Genomic DNA, 16,609 nt, shown 5'->3' with positions numbered 1-16,609 from the left:
GGATAGGTTAAATGGGTGATGGGCATTAAGGAGAGCACTTTGTGGGATGAGCACTGGGTGTCATATGTAAGAAATGAATTATAGCGTTCTACTCCTGAAGCCAAGACAACACTGTTGTTGACTAAATTGAATTAAAAAAAAAAAAGACAGGGGACAGATTTTGATACCCTGTGAAGGTAAAAGCAATAGAAACTTGCAATGAATTAGAATCTGGGGTGAGAAGTTGTAAGTAATAAATGGCCCTAAGGATTTTAACTTGAATGAGTTGGAGGACAGTGACACGCTTAACAAAAATGGAAAACACAGAAACCAAAGAGCTGCCCGTGGGAGAAAAGATGGATTTGGTTTTAGACATGTGCATCTGAGATTTCTGCAGGTTCTTCACATAAGTATCTCTAACAAGCATTTATAGGAGCTAGATTAAATCAAGGGAGAGGGTCGGGGATCTTAACACAGATCCAGGATTCCCTACTTACAAGTAACAGCCGTGCACCTGGAGCTGGATACGTTTGTTTCAGAAGAGAGAGAAGAGACCCTTGGGCATGTCCTTCAGGGATGCATGTATTTAGGGCAGAGCACATGAAGAGCAAGGTGATGAGACAGAGAAGTGGCCAGGAGTAGAAGGGCCACCGGAATCAGGAAGCCACAGGAAGGCTCAAGGGTCAAGAATCCACCATGACCTGAGTGTGATAAAGAGGAGGACCGAGAGAGATTGCAAAACTGGACAATCAGGACCTTCCACGGAGTAGTAGCGATCATGGCGGGAGAGGTCACAGTGTGATATGGCCTGAAAAATACCAGAAGCAGCAACATTAAGCTACTCTTCAGTGTTGAAACTTGCAGTCAAAAAAAAAAAAAAAAAATAGTGGAGGGATAATAATTTTAGGGTTTAAAACAGGAGATCTGAGTAAGTAGAATATGAGAAAGGAACCAGCAGTAAAGAAACTGAAAAGACTTATTTCTGTAGAATTCTTCAGAGATTCAATGCCTGAGAACACCCAGTAGCAAGAAGGCGGGGGTCAATCCCAGGTTGAAAACAGCAATTATTTAAAAGCAGAGCAATTTAGACCTTTGGAGCATCTCTTCATCTCCTACAGAAGACTAGGGCTTTGTATTTTGGAAAAATTTAACAAGAAGATTCTCTGGATTCAGAAGTGTTGGGCACACTGAACAGTGGGATGAAGTATAAAACTGAAAACTGGGAGTTTAGCAATAATCTACATACTAAAAAAGCTGCTCCTATAACAGTAGCATCCAACTATAGGAACACATGCATTCTCCCTCCTGGTCTCCCTTCATGTCCCACCCCACCCCTCCTCCCTTGTTGACTGGATAATTCTTCTCTGAAAAAGAGAAGCATCTGTATATACTCCTCACCCATTCACACTGAATTTTCAGTCAAGGATCACCACACATTTGAGGAAAGCCTACCACATGAAAAAGTGAAGTGAAACTAAACAAACACATCACATGGAAAACTCAGAGACCCTATGGAAGATGAAGACTCTAGAACTATCTAGAAACTACAGTGGCCTGGAGAGAGATTAATTTGGCCACTTTTTTTTTCCATTAAAGAAATGAATTTTTTTAAAAACCCACACACACAAATCTGTATTTCTAACTTGTCTTACAAAATCAAAAGGCCTGGCAGTTCTAGACTTACATGGAGCCTGGAGCTAAGAGCAAGAAAGAGACAGGCCAAGGAAGTATGAGCCTAGACATTCTTTCGAGGAGAGCACTCAGAGGTATTACCAGATTCCCAAAGGGGTCTATGACTCAAAAAAAAGGTAAGAGCCTTGAAATAGGCCCTCTTCCTTTCTCAACATCTTCTAGGGAAAATGTAACAGTTTAGAGTGTACCTAAAAGCTTTTTAGAAGGAATATCCAAGATTTGATGTGTTAAATCAACTTCTCACATGCAGCTACCCAGTTCAAAAGAGAAAATGCAGAGCACTCCAGGGAATGTGAGGAATTGGAACCTTGCATACAGATATTACCCTATCACTGCTTGCACACCGAAACTACATAGATTAATGGGTCAGGAGAGATCTGCTCTTGCAGCCATCTAGAAATATCCTAAAGGAAAAAGGAAGAATTGCAAGTACTCACAGCTCAAACATGTGACTACTAACATCACTGACTTGATTAGAGAAGAACACACACACACACACACACACGGGCTCATGTGCATACATTTGCAATCAGCCAAACCTGCTTTACCCAATCCTAAGGCTTCCTGTCGTCAGACAATTTGTTCTGACTGGAGGTAATCACAATACATAAATAAGTTCTGCCAAATAAGAATTAATTTAAATTCTGTTCAAAGCTTTTCAAGAGATAGAAAGGCTGCCCTTCAGAGATACCTTCTCCTGGGCTAATGAGTTGAATTATTCTGTTTATCACAAGCCAAAGGTAACTTGGTAGTTATACTGAAAAAAATTCTTTCTCAAATTGCTTCACCATGGGTTTCTGCTCTGCTTTGTTTTGAATGTACAGAGTTATGGGCCACAAAACGATCCCCAAAGCTCCTAGAAGCAGAATAGGCGTTGGAGGCTCAGGCACAGTAATTCTCAAACAGAATTTGAGTCAATGCTCGGGAAGAAGGAACCATTAAGAACCTGGGATTGTGCACCTTCCCGTGCAGAGTCCTGGTCCAAGACTGAGTGGGAGAAGCCTTTCACCTGCCCATCACCCAGCATTACCACTGGTGAGATGGGGCCTCAGAAAGAGGTCTGTATTCCACATTCAGTTCTAGAACTTTCCATGTGGGCACCCCCAGTTTCTCTCCCTACTAGACAATGTTGCTAGGAAGTCTAAGAGATAAAGTCTTTAAAAAAAAAAAAAAAAAGCTCTGTATCACTTTGAAAAATGTTCCTAGGGCCACCAAGTTAGTGTGAGGGTCTCCCACAGCTACCAGTCCAAAAGTCTCTAATGCCTCTTGTTTGTTACTTCAGGGATTTTCCTGGAGTTGTTTTTCCTTCACATCCTTGGGGTCGTTAATATTTGAGTTTTTCAGGAATGGCTCCAAAAGCCACAGTTCTCATAGGACAGTCTCAAGCTCAGAGGGTCTACAAAATCTGGGGGTTTTCTTGCCTGGATTTTCGAAATTACCCCTAATGTGATTATAACATTTTACTTAAATTCCTCCAGCAATTTCCCATTGCTCCTCAGAGAAAAGAGAAACTCCTTTCACACAGCCTGGCATGGCCCAGCCACATACACCCAATCTCCACCCCAAACGTTCTCCTTGGTGCTCTATCTGCTCTGGTCACATTGGCCTCCTCCCTGACCTTCACCTTTTCCATGTTCCACCCTACCACAAAGCCTTTGGACATGGTGTCCCCCAATCTAGAAAGCTCTCCCATCTCTTTCTCTTGCCCTTAGCTCTTACCAGTCCTTCCTATTTCAGTTTGTGAGCCATTTTGCCTGGAAAGCCTTCTCCGACCTCTCTCACTGTGCTCAACTCTATCTAGTAAAGGCTCTCAAAGAAGTCTACTTTTTATTCTCCTGGGAGTGCTTAACACAGTTGCAATTTTATTTTTATTTTTATTTTTTTTATTTTTACTTTTTTTTAAAATTTTTTTTAACGTTTATTTATTTTTGAGACAGAGAGACAGAGCATGAAGGGGGGAGGGGCAGAGAGAAGGAGACACAGAATCTGAAGCAGGCGCCAGGCTCTGAGCCATCAGCCCAGAGCCTGACGCGGGGCTCGAACTCACGGACCGCGAGATCGTGACCTGAGCTGAAGTCGGACGCTTAACCGACTGCGCCACCCAGGTGCCCCAACACAGTTGCAATTTTACATTTGCTAGTATGATGAAGTGATTAATATCCATCTCTGGCACTGGATTTTAAGCTCTGTGAGAGGAGAGACCATATATGTTCTTGTTCACCCCTATACCCCCTTGGCACAGACTAGAAGCTTAGTAAATATCACACGGACGCCTAGGAGGAGGAACACACAACCTCAGCAGGACTAGCTCCTTGCCTCGCCACTCTCTTACTTTTACTTTTGGTAATAGGTTTCCTCTGCCCAGAAGGTTCTGCCCCCATTCCACCTGCTGCTTCTTCAGAGGTCTGCCTCTTCTGTTACTAGAAACTAAGCCTCGTGTACCTTCTCTCATTCCGTCAAGTCTACCCCCAATTTCCCTTTGTGTGACTGTCATCTCCACTTTCACCGGTCACCCCCCCACACACACACACACTTTTGGACTAGACTGCCACACTGTGGAGTGCAGTACCCAGCTTCTTGACCAAGTTGTGAAGGGTGGAGAATGCCAGCTTCAGACAAAGCAGAGTTGCCGCTTCACGTGAAAAAGTCACCAACATGAAAAGGACACGGAAGTGAGGCCAGCAGATAAACCCATCCTCCTTTCTCCCTCCTAGGAACGTTTGGAGGGATAGCCCCTCCGTGGAACCCTCCTAGAGAAGTGCTGGGCCAGGTGAACAAGCTACTGGGAGACAGATACAGTTCTTCATGGCTTGTGGAAAGGTGCCAGCCAGCACACCCGAGCAGCACCTCCATCCCTGTCCCACTGCTTTTCCCTGGTGCCCACACCTGGAGCTTGCGTCTTCCAAATAAATTACTGACACCTTGATCCTTCTCCATCCTGCTTCCTCGAGCATCCAGACCGACATCCTCTGATAACCCCTGTATCCCCGAAAGACACAAACTGCACCTGGAGCCCAAGAACATAGTACTTTGAGAGGAGCTTCTCACTACACATCAAAGGAGAGAACAAAGCTATTGTAATCCTGGCCTGGATTAACAGAAGGGAATTCACAATCCCTCTGCTTGATTCTGCACTGGTCAGACCCAGCATCAGCAGGACTGACTGTGGTTTTGAGAAATCCACTTTAAAACAGTTTCTCAGGGTGCCTGGGTGGCTCAGTCGGTCAGGCGTCTGAATTCAGCTCAGGTCACAATCTCACGGTTCGTGAGTTCGAGCCCTGCGTCGGGCCCTGTGCTGACAGCTCAGAGCCTGGAGCCTGCTTTGGATTCTGGGTCCCCCTCTCTCTTTACCTCTCCCCCACTTGTACTCAGTCTCTCTCTCTCTCAAAGAGAGATAAACGTTAAAAATATTAAAAAAAAGTTTCTCAACATTTTTTGAATGATGGACCTCTTAGAGATTCTAATGACAGGTTCATGAACCCTCTGTCCAGGTCAATACGGGTGCATCGGTTGGCTTTCACTTTAGGGGTTCTCAGAACCCCTGAAGCCCCAGCCATAGATTTAAGAAACCCTGCTTTAGAGAAACAGAGAGAAAAAGGAATACAATCAATACACAGCAACAAGAACAACTGAAGCCATGTTTTCTAAGGAGCAGATGAAAGAATAAGTCTTAAAAGGAAAAAAAAATCAGAGGAGGAAAAGAGGAAAGTTGGTATATTTGAAGGCATACCAAGTGGAAGGACTCAGATGTTTAGTTCTGCAATTCCTCATATGGGGGTTACTTCCTTGACATCCCCAGTCTGATCTAGCCGTGTCCATGTAGCCCACGAGTGTGCTGCAATTCTAACCCATAAAACACTAGGCTATTATTCTAAAGGGGCAGATAGGGGCTCTGCTTTAGCCAGAAGCACCCCCCCAAAAAGCAGTGGTGGGGGACCCCATACCCATCTCTGTGTGCTCTTTGCCTTATAAAAATCATTCTCAGCTCATGGGCCACTGAAAAACAGGTGGCAGGATAGCCTGGGTCCCACGGGCCACGGTTGGTCATCCCCTGCACTAGGCTGCAGCCACTGAAGCATCAGTGCCCTCCCCAAACTGGGAGCTCCCCCAGGGCGAAAGGCATAACTTATTTCACCGAAGGGTCCCGGTCCTAACAGTGACGGGTACCCAGTCCAAGCTTAATATATGCATATCAAGTGAAAAATCCTGCTCATCTTTCAAGACTGAGCTCAGGTGATACCTCCACAGAGACAACCCTCACCCTCCAGGTTGAACGGATCTCACCTCACCTGGCAGTGCCTGCTGACCACCATCAGGCCCCCACCTAGGCTGTGGCTGTGTGCTGTCCACCTGCTGAAGAGATCTAAGATGAGCGGCTTGGGCAGAAAAAACAGAGAATTCTGTTCTTGCCAATCCTCAGGTTGGTTTCTCACTTTATATGTGAAATATAAAACAAGTACTCACTATGTGTTTCCATGAAGTAGCCTTTTTAAAAGTCCCATCAAAAGTGGGGATGGCTCCAAGAAATCCATTAAATATTCTTGTGCAGCTGTTCACATCTTAGCATTTCATTAGTTATCATTGCAATTTTAAAAACAATTAAACTCTGTGGGTGTTATTTACTGCATCTCATGATGATTCCGTCTTTCTGCTCCTCAAAAGAGAATCAGACAGAGAAATCAGGGTCTAGAAACTACTGGCATTGAAAAGACAAGTTTTTGTCACACACAGTTAATTTCCTTTGCCATTCTTGTGGGGTGATTTGAGAAAACATCATTCTGTAGTTTCATAAGACAAATTTCTAAAACCATCAAACAGGATAGCCAAAACTTGGTTGGTGTAGACCTGTTGTTTTTACTGACGTCCTCGTATAGGAAGACCAAGAACAGCCATTTCCCACCAAACATCCTTTTGCCCTGATGAAAAACTCAAGGGCATTTATGTTCTGAAAACCCAATTGGAACCAAAATTTACATGACACTAGCCAAGAAGCTGGGATGCAAAAACCCAGGGGAGTTAAAGTGTGTTGATGTTCTTGTTTTATCAGAAAGACAGCTACTCAATGACTTTATGAATAATTTTAAAAGACCAGAGATAGTCCACAAATGTAATGTGGTATCCTAGATGGAGTCCTGGGACAGATAAAAGACATTAGGTAAAAACCAAGGAAATGTGAATAAATATGGACTTTAGTTAATTATAACTTACCATCATTGGCTCATTAATTTTGATGGATGTACCACATTAATGTAAGACGGTAATAACAGCAGGAAGTAGGTGTAGGGTACATGGGAACTCACTGCACTATCTTTTCACCTTTTCTATACATCTAGAACTTAAAGCAAAATGTTCATTTTTAAAAACAGAAGTCCCTAAAGAAAACAATTAAGATCTGTAACTTTTAATCAATCAAGTAGAGAGAGACAGGGTAAATTTGAGAGTTTTAGTCCAAGAAAATGTAGGAAATAAGAAAAGTATATCAATGGGGTGTACAGATGGGTAAGCCTATCGCCCAGCAAACAGAAAAGTGGCAAAAATAAGGAATATTAAGGATGCAGTATCTCTTATTTCCCTGATTAAATGCTGGGATGCCACCCTCCAACTCCCTTCACTCTCCTAATTTTTTTCACTCGTATCGCAGGTAGTTGATTAGTGACTTGTAATTAGGTCAACCAAGTAAGAAATGTTAACTGAGTCTCAAGTAGAAGACCTTCAGAAAATGCTATGGGACCTCATTCCCAGAAAAAGAAAGGAGCTTCCTCAGTTGCACCCCCGCAGACCTAGCACGGCCTGCAGATGGCAGGTGCCTCACAAACACGTGGAGAGATTAGCTAGGCAATGCCCTGGCTGGGCAATGAACTCACCTGGGGAGCTCTTAATGAAGACCAAAGCCCAGAGGCACACCAACAGATTCTAATTTGATTGGTCTGGAGCGGGGGCTAAAACATCAGTATTTTTTTAAAAGCATCCCAGGAGGTTCTAACATGCAGCAGGGTTAAGTATATAGGATAAGCCTAGAAGATGAACTAGAGAGGGCAAGCCTGGGTATTAAGAGATCAGTTAATTTTTTATGGATGTGGGAATTTCAAATCATTACTATTTTCTCTTCCTCCACAGCGTTTCTCTCCATCAGCTGACACATGTAGTCTGCTTTTGAGTTAAGGGTGTAAGGAGGGGACATCGCAGTCACCTAACCCCTAAGGTCTATTAGACGGTCAGATAAGAAGTGCTCCTTATAAATTCAGATACTATTTTAGTCCTCAAAGAGGAGAAATATATTCTGGGGTAAAAACTTTAAAAATGTACTCACCCTCCCTCAACAATTGATAGAACAATTAGACAAAATATTGGCAAGGATATAGAGGAATATAAAAGGACAATATCATCAAGCAACAGAATCTAACAGACATTTATAGAACATTCCAACCCAAAACAGAACACCCATTCTTTTCAAATTCTCATGAAGCACAGACCAAGAGAGACCAGATCATGGTCTATAAAACAAGCTTCTACAAACTTTTAAGATTTTATATCAGCCAGAGCGTATTCTCCAACCACAATAAATCAAACCAGAAACCAGTAACAGAAAAATACCTGGAAAATATTCAAATAATTGAAAACTAAATAACATAGTTTAAATAATCCACTGGTCAGCAGTGCCTGGGTGGCTCAGTCAGCTGAACGTCTAACTTCAGCTAGGATCATGATCTCATCTCAGTGCTCATGAGTTCAAGCCCCACATCAGGCTCTGTGCTGACAGCTCAGAGCCTGGAGCCTGATTTGGATTCTGTGCCTCCCTGTGTCTCTGCCCCTCCCCTACTCACTCACTCTCCCCTCTCTCTCTCTCTCTCTCTCTCTCTCTCTCCCTCTCTCTCTCTCTGAAAAATAAACATTAAAAGTAAATAAATAACCTGCTGGTCAAAGACAAAGACTTAAAGGAAATATTAAAATATATTTAACTGAATGAAAATGAAAATACAATATATTAAAATCTGCACAACAGTTAAAACAGTTCAGAGAGGAAAATTCATAGTATTAAATACAAATATTAGAAAAGGTCTCAAATCACTCTAAGCCGCCACCTCAAGATTCTAGAAAAAGAGCAATAGAAACCCAGAGCAAGCAGAGAGAAGGAAATAATAAACTAAGAGCGGAAATCACTCAGGGACCCATAGGGAACCAGGAAGGCAGGGATTGTAGCGATGCAGCTGCAAACCAAGGAATGCCAACAACTTCCAGGAAACTACCAGAAGCAAAGATAACCCAAGAAAGGATTCCTCCCCCAGCCTTCAGAGGGAACAAGGCTGAAACCTTGATTTCAGACTTCTAACCTCCAGAACTGTGAGAGAATAAATTTCTAGGGTTTTGAGCCACCCAGTTGGTGGCACATTGTTACAGTGCCCTAGAAAACTAAATGAGCTTCTAATGAGGTGTGTGGGGGTGGGGTGGGGGTGGGGGTGGGGGAATCAGATTAATCCAGCAAAAGCTAGAAACTATTTTTTAAGTAGCAAAAGGGAAAAAAGGGTTTTATATAACAGATACAAAATACAGCAGAAAAATATTCAATGTATCAGCAATTCAGAAATTATGACCCTATTAAACTCATTTATTAGAATACAAAATGCTAAATGGGTTTACAAATGTGATTCATTTATAGTCTTCAATGAATGTTTCTAGAATATCAGAACAAAGTGATAGAAAGTATGTAAGAATATGAAAAAAGATACCAAAACCACCTGAAGAGAGAAAAAGCTGGTGTAACAATATTAATATCTAAGACAAAAAGAAAACAATTCATGCTTAGAATACCCCAAGAAGAAATAACTACAATGTTCCTAAACTACATAGCCTACAAAAATATCCATCGAAAGGTGACAACTGTAAGGACAAATGGAAAGATGTATTGAGTGGTAGATGTTCTCTTCTGAAAGAGGTAATCTGAGAAAATATGCAGAGAACAAATAGTAGGGTTAGAGACAATGTGAACTTTGCCAGTAAGATTAATCTAAAAATGTGCTCAAAACCCTATTCCCAACGAAACGAATTCACTTTTCTTTTTAAAGCACGGGGGAGCGTTTATAAAATTATCCATGTACTAGGTTTCCAAGAAGTCTCAACAGACTTCAAAGAATCCTGGTCATACACACCACATTCCTTGACCAAAATACGATATTGTTTATCTCTGGGGCATCTGGCTGGCTCTTCAGTAGAGCATGCAACTCTGGACCTTGGGGTTGTAAGTTCCAGCCCCACACTGGGTGTGGAGATTACTTAAAATCTTGAGGAAACAAAACTACAATATTATCTCTGAATTCAACTTCACTCTAAGAGAAATGCAAATTAAATTACAATAAAATAGCACTTTCTGCCTATATTAGAAACACAAAATAGGGCAAAACAAGGTGTTGGTTAGGTTGTAAGAAAACATGAACTCTCAGCCAGGGTGAGAATGAAAATTGATATGATTTGGCAGTATCTATCAAAATTTAGAATGCACATTTTCCCTGTGCCCGCCAATCCATTCCCAGGATTTTCTCCCTATAGATACTTACAAATGTGCAAAAACAGAAGAGTGTGCAAGGATTTCATCACAGTATTGATTGTTACCACAAAAGACATAAAAACCTTAATGTCCATCAATGTGGGAATGATTAAACTATGGTCTTGTCAGATAACCGAATATTAACAGAATGAGGCAACACAATGTTTATGATATGGAAGAGTGCTAATATCTGCAAGATGTGAAACAATGTGTACAGTCACATCATTAAACTTTTTTTTTTTAATAGAGGGGAAGGGTATTTGTTAGAAGGTGGAGGAGGGTCAGTAATGTAATGTATCCTCCGGACTGAGAAGGTTCTTTAAAGCCAAAAAACGAAGCAAGCCATTCCGTACTGTTTACACAGTTTTGTTCAGGGTAACTCGCGGACAGGGGCAATATGGCGGGTGGGTGGGCAGGAGGACAAGCAGACGATTGAGGCGGTAATATATGGCTATTCTCTGCCCCTATTCTCGGCACCCAACTTTTATGGAGCTAGAGACATGATGGTGAGGTCACAGGCTAGTTCTCTAAAGTGGCACCACCTATGCATCTGAGGTGAGACCAGGATGGAGGGCCAAAGATGGAGTCAGTGTTGTCAGGGCTACTTGCAGTCTTCACATTCTAGAAACACACCCCACTAACACAGTCTGCTAACAGTAGTTTCTGTAAGTACAGAGAGACAGGGAAGATTTAATTTCACTAAAAGATGGTATCTGCATTTTTATGATGTTCATATTACTATTCAAATAAATAAGCAGAAAGCTTTTAGTCACATTATTCATTTAAAATACAGCACCTAGGGGCACCTGGGTGGCTCAGTTAAGTGTCCAACTCTTGATCTCGGCTCAGGTCATGATCTCATGGTACCACAGTTTAGCCTCACATCCAGCTCCCTCACTAACGGCACGGAGCCTGCTTGGGATTCTGTCTTTCTCTCTCTGCCTCTCCTCTGCGCTCACTCGTGCTCATGCTCTCTCTCTCAAAATAAATTAACTTTAAAAAAAATACTGCATCTAAATAAAATGAAGTCTCTAGTGATAATCCTAATAAACTGTAGAAATTCCAAATTCCTTTTCACATTCCCTTTAAATTCCTTCTTTTGATGAACTGTCAAGGCTAACATGTCTGTGCAATTAAACCAGTGAACATGTTCAACAAGGTTTCCAAGAGGTTCATTATCTGACTGGTATATGTAAAGGTGCTCAGTCAAAAACTGCAAAACAGAACTAGTACAAACAAATGGAAGACTGCTTCCTTTCATTCCAAACCAACTTGATGAATCCTGGCTACCTTTCTAATCTCTTTCCCCTGCCTACTCCCAAAAAAAATATCAAGTACTTTCTGGCCCTGCCTCAGGACCTTTGCATGTGCTATCCTGTTTCCTGGAATGATCCTATCCCCTCACACCCCCACTAAACAATACATGGCTTACTCCTTGGATTCACTGAGATCTCTGCTCCAATGTCACCTATTCAGAAAGGCCTCCCATGACCAGCTGATCTAAAACAATACTACCTTCCCAGACCCTCTGTATCTCCCTATCAGCTTTATTTCTTTTTTCCTTACTTATCACTACCAGAGATGATTTCACTACTTATTTGTTTGCTTCCCACACTACAAGATAAGCTCCATAAAGGCAGGGTTAACTGCTACCCACCAGTGCCTCGTAACACACAGTAGGCACTAAATGAATGTCACATAAATAAAATTTGCAGATGGTAAACCTATAGCATAAATTTATGTTCTAGCTATAAATCTCACATTTCTCTCACATATATTTATTTTTTCCACCTGTAGCTTTTTCTCCTTCTATGCATAGCCAATGATCAAAACTGGGGCAAACAAAGAAAACTTCTCCCTGGAGAAAAAAGAGACTCAAGAACAGAGAAAGAACTTGTACCATGATGCTGGATTCTGTTGAAAGTCGCCAGGCTAACATGTTACAAGTTCAGAATCAGCATTTATTTTCTCAGTCATCCAATCATAAAAGTTAGGGGAATCCTTTTCAGACAGTATGAGGAATAAAAACCCAATGCTACAAAAGGATTCTAAAACAAGGCTAAGTTTGAAGAAGTTGTTTGAATCTAAGCATGTGGAAGGACCTTGACCTTCATGGTCCAGCAGGTGAGTCAGATCTGGCTAAGGCTCTGAGAGTCAAGGATTCAGCTTCCTGTCCCCTGGAGGACACCCACCAATCCATATAAAATTCTGCTCTTTATTAGGTTTTTCCCATTTTCCTTCTCTAGGCTTCACTTATCAGAGAAATGGCACTAATCTAGGCCAGAATCCATGGACACAAAGAAGTCTCTCTACCCTGTTGCTTCCAGACAGGTCTGTTTTGAAGGCAGCCCCCACCATCCTCTTAAGCATGGAGTCACAAGTTCATCCGTTACCCTGTTTCCCAGCTCCAACCTAAACAGAAGATGGTGTTAGCTCTATGGCACTGAGCCAAATGTCAACTGTCCCCAGCCCTTCCCACTACATCCTTGTAACCCACTAAACAGAGAATGACCACCCCAATTCCCACCACACCCATGTGGTTCTCTGAGGACAGGTTATATACTTTGGTGAGTTAGCACACAGTCTGGTATCAACCCCCAAAACCGTTCCTGAAACCCAACTCCCATCAAGACAGTAACTGCTTAATATATTATATAAAAGGAATAGTTGAGTCTGCATCACCCCACCCCCCACCCACAGGCTTCTCTAATCTCTAGTCAGCGAGCTCTCAGTCTAACCTAATTCCTCCTTGAATCAGTTTAAGACTTAGATTTCTGTTTTCACTGGAAAAAGAGAGAAGTTCATAATTATTGCCTATCTTATATATCTTCAAGTACTTAAGGGCTCCTTTCTGCCTTCTCTTCTCTAAAATAAATGAGCTCTCTTCTGTAAGTCCATGGCAATCATCCAATCTCCTTCACTGTCCCCTTGATCTTGAAAAAGTACAAGTGTGAATCAGAGATAAAAAGTTATATTGCAAGTTCTCCTCCTCTAACATTTAAACCTGCCCAATTTTTTATTTTTTTTAACATTTATTATTAAGAGAGTGTGAATAGGGGAGGGGTAGAGAGAGAGGGATAAACCTGCCTAATTATTACACTTCTTTGCTAGCTATTCTTTAAACAGAGCAGAGAATGAGAAAACAATTGCTTTTTCGAGCATCTTGCCGCCACTGACCCTGGGCTACCTCAGCAGTGCATGCTTGCAGCACTTACCTAAGATTATTAAGTGCTCCAGTGACATTATTACAAGAGGGGGCAGGAACAGTGTCAACCTAATGAGGTGGTAGATTATATCTGATGGTCTCCATCTGAAAATCAGTGCAGTCCAGGCTGTGTGCTAATCAACTCACCAAAGGCCCTTCACCCTGGGACAACAGCAGCCTTTGTCTACACCTGAGAGGAAAATGAGCTGCCTCCTTTCTAGTGCTAATAAGTTTAGTGGAGAGAGGGGTTATGTTCCATGGGAAAAGCTGGGCTCTCCTCTTCTAGGGCAAGCATCCAAAGCAAGGCTCAAGGAGGCAAGATATTCCTTCCTGAGTTGGAACTCGAACCACCTTGCTGGAAGGCAGACGTTGTGTCCTCGAGCTCATAATCACAAGCACTGTTAGAGTGCTTGGTATGTAACAGGGACTCCATGTATATTTACTGAATAAATGAATGAATGAGTTATTAAGATTTACATTTGGTTCAGAACTTCCCAGTAACCAAAGCAAAAATGGAATATATTGGTTCACACAGTTTTCGTGTGTGAATAAAGGAAGAGAACACCGCTCCGGAAGATACAGTACAGCTAACATTGGTTTGAAGCATGTTCAGCACAAGTTTCTGTGAGTTCTTTAAAATCCTCTGCTGAAAGCCCATGAAAAAGGCCAGCAACAAGTCTGTGCTCTTTACAGTATTTGCTAGATGGAAGGACCTATTAGTTACCCATATATTTTCCCATCCACTCTGCTTCTGGGACAAGTATCAAGGTCAGGTATCCTTAATAGCCAACAGGAACACCCTATGGTATCTCATTCATTTGCACTGGTTGGCTAGGCTGGGAACAAGAGAGCACAGGGTCCCACAGGCAGATCATTCCCCCAGTTTAGAAATGCATTCATGGTTTCTCAGAAGGTGGGCAGATTCCACTTGTTAATGACATACAGGGAACTCTAGACCAACGACAAGAGACAAAGTCCCTGTATTCAAACAAGGGTGCAGAGAGTAAAAAAGAGGACATAACTTATCGAATAATATCATCCACATACTTTCAACCCAGGAGGGAAAAAGCCATACTATATCGTCCTAAGCTTCTAAGCAGGACAAATAGAAACTTAGAAGAATCATGAAGCCTTCCAAATTTTGAAATTTAAGGATACTGCAAAAGAACAAAAAGCGAATGAGCTGAATTAAAACAGCTTTCTGAACATCCATCCAAATGAGATCTGTGCTATATTTTCAAACATGAAAGCTCTACAGTAAAAGTTATTTGAAACATGGGTCGCTGCCTTTGGAGTAAAATGATCAGAGAACATTTCATGTAAGTTCAGGTGGGGAATTTTTGAGTTATGTCCACATTCAAGTGGAGATCAAAGAAACCTAACTAAAAGCACTATGGATTGACTGACAATGAAAACTGTGGTTTGAGCAAAAGTTCTTTTAGAAGGGCTATCTTAAAGATAGGGACTCAGACTTTGGAGGAACTAAGGTGATTGGCAGTGGGAGAAACTACTTGTCAAAGTCCTTAAGTAAAAACTTATTGACTTAAAAAAACCATACATGCATACATAAGAAGGAAAAGCCTGAGAGCTCCGGATGTCAGCCAGGTTGAGGAACAGATCACTTACATGCTGTAAGAGGTAGTGTCATTGATACAGTGTGCCAAACTGCCCCCAAAAATGTTGTATCAGGACCTAAAATAGGTATTCCTTTGACCCAGCCATCCCACTCCCAGGAATCAATTATAATGAAATAGAATATTTGTTTATAAAGGGCAAAGATGTATATATAAAGGATTTATTTGTAGCATGTATTAGTATTGCTTTTGGAAGAAAAAATGGAAACAATGTAAATGTTATTAACATGAAGTTGACTAAATAAAGCATGGCATATGGGGCTCCTGGGTGGCTCTGTCTGGTTCAATGTCTGACTCTTGATTTTGGCTCAAGTCATGATCTCACAATTCGGTTTGTGTGTTTGAACCCTGCGTCCGGCTCCACAGGGACAACACAGAGCCTGTTTGGGATGCTCTCTCTCTGCCCCTCTCCCCTCTCTTTTTCTCTCCCTCAGAATTAATAAACTTAAAAAAAAAGCATGGCATAAACAACTATAATGATTCTTTCACTTCGAGTGCACAAGCATTTATTAAGCCACTTATGATGTCCAGCCTGGTTCTAGGTGCTAGAGTTATAGAACACAAAGCACAAAACAATCCCAGTTCTTGTCGAGTTTCCAGTCTAGATGGAATGCTTGTAAATAAGTTTTTAGTGGGAAATTCCAAAATGGCTACGTATTTTTCAGACACATACATACCTGTATCTGTAAGACATGTACTTTTGTATACACAGATAATGCTAGATGTGTCCTTCAATGAAGCCCCTTGCAAGAGCTCTGAAGCCCCAGTGGGTTCAGAGCAAAGGGGAAGCCACTGGAGTATTTTTAAACTTTAAAAATAACACCAGCCTGAGCTCTAGAACACATGAAGTGGATGTGATATTGACTTTGATAAAGTACACGCTAACAATTTCCTTACCCTTGTTAATGCAGTTTTCCCTTGTGTGACTCACAGAATTACCCTAAGGGTTCAGAGGAAAAGAAAAATGTCTCAAACTCTTTACAAGATGCCTGGAAAATAGTAGATACTCAATAAACATCTCTTTCTCACCCCTTCTTAGAATGCCTTGGGATTCAGAACGGTTAGCCACTAAGTGTCTTCTGTACTAGTTGATCATCCAACTTAAAAGAAAATACATCCTTTAAAAACATGTCAGTAAATACTATTGCTGGATCAAAGAATTTTTCCAGTATCCCCTTTCTCCTCTCTCACCCACACAAAAAGCAAGCCATCCTCTTCCTCTCTGCAACTATATCTTCATTGTTCTTAGCCCTACACCCTCTTCGCAGAGGCAATTGGTTAAAAAATATTTCATTAGCAGATATCCTGCAGCTTACTCTCACCTGTATTCCGCTATCCACATTTGTCTCCACGAAATAGTCCTCTCCTCAGAAAGCCTACAAATCAGCAAGTGCAGTTCGTCTACAGAAACAGGAGGACCCACATTCTGCTCAGGCATGCTGCAAATCCTACACTGACGACAGCAACCTCACAATTTGCTTCCTTTGGATGTTTTCGCTTAATTCACACGCATCAGTTATAGTAATTACTCACACACACAGTCAGCCTACAGGCACA

General features: G+C 41.7%; 1 protein-coding gene across 4 annotated transcripts in view; it reads right to left on the bottom strand.

Annotated features, from left to right (window-relative positions):
* LYPD6B (LY6/PLAUR domain containing 6B) overlaps positions 1-16,609 on the bottom strand; it is a 174,655-nt gene that overhangs the window by 60,201 nt on the left and 97,845 nt on the right. The window contains exons 1-2 of one of the 4 annotated variants that reach the window (XM_042952459.1): positions 7,536-7,552; positions 6,136-6,322 (exon numbers count right to left, since the gene is read on the bottom strand). The exons of 2 other annotated variants lie outside the window; for them this stretch is intronic. The gene's annotated coding sequence lies outside the window, so the exon portion shown is untranslated. Of the gene's footprint in view, positions 1-6,135; positions 6,323-6,879; positions 7,001-7,535; positions 7,553-16,609 lie in introns of those variants that run through there. One more of the 4 variants, XM_042952458.1, reaches the window with a different exon arrangement.

This window comes from Panthera leo, chromosome C1 (assembly GCF_018350215.1).
Source record: "Panthera leo isolate Ple1 chromosome C1, P.leo_Ple1_pat1.1, whole genome shotgun sequence".
In the NCBI taxonomy this organism is placed as follows: domain Eukaryota; kingdom Metazoa; phylum Chordata; class Mammalia; order Carnivora; family Felidae; genus Panthera; species Panthera leo.
Note: the sequence above shows the minus strand (reverse complement) of the source record. Positions and strands in the feature narration are given on the sequence as shown.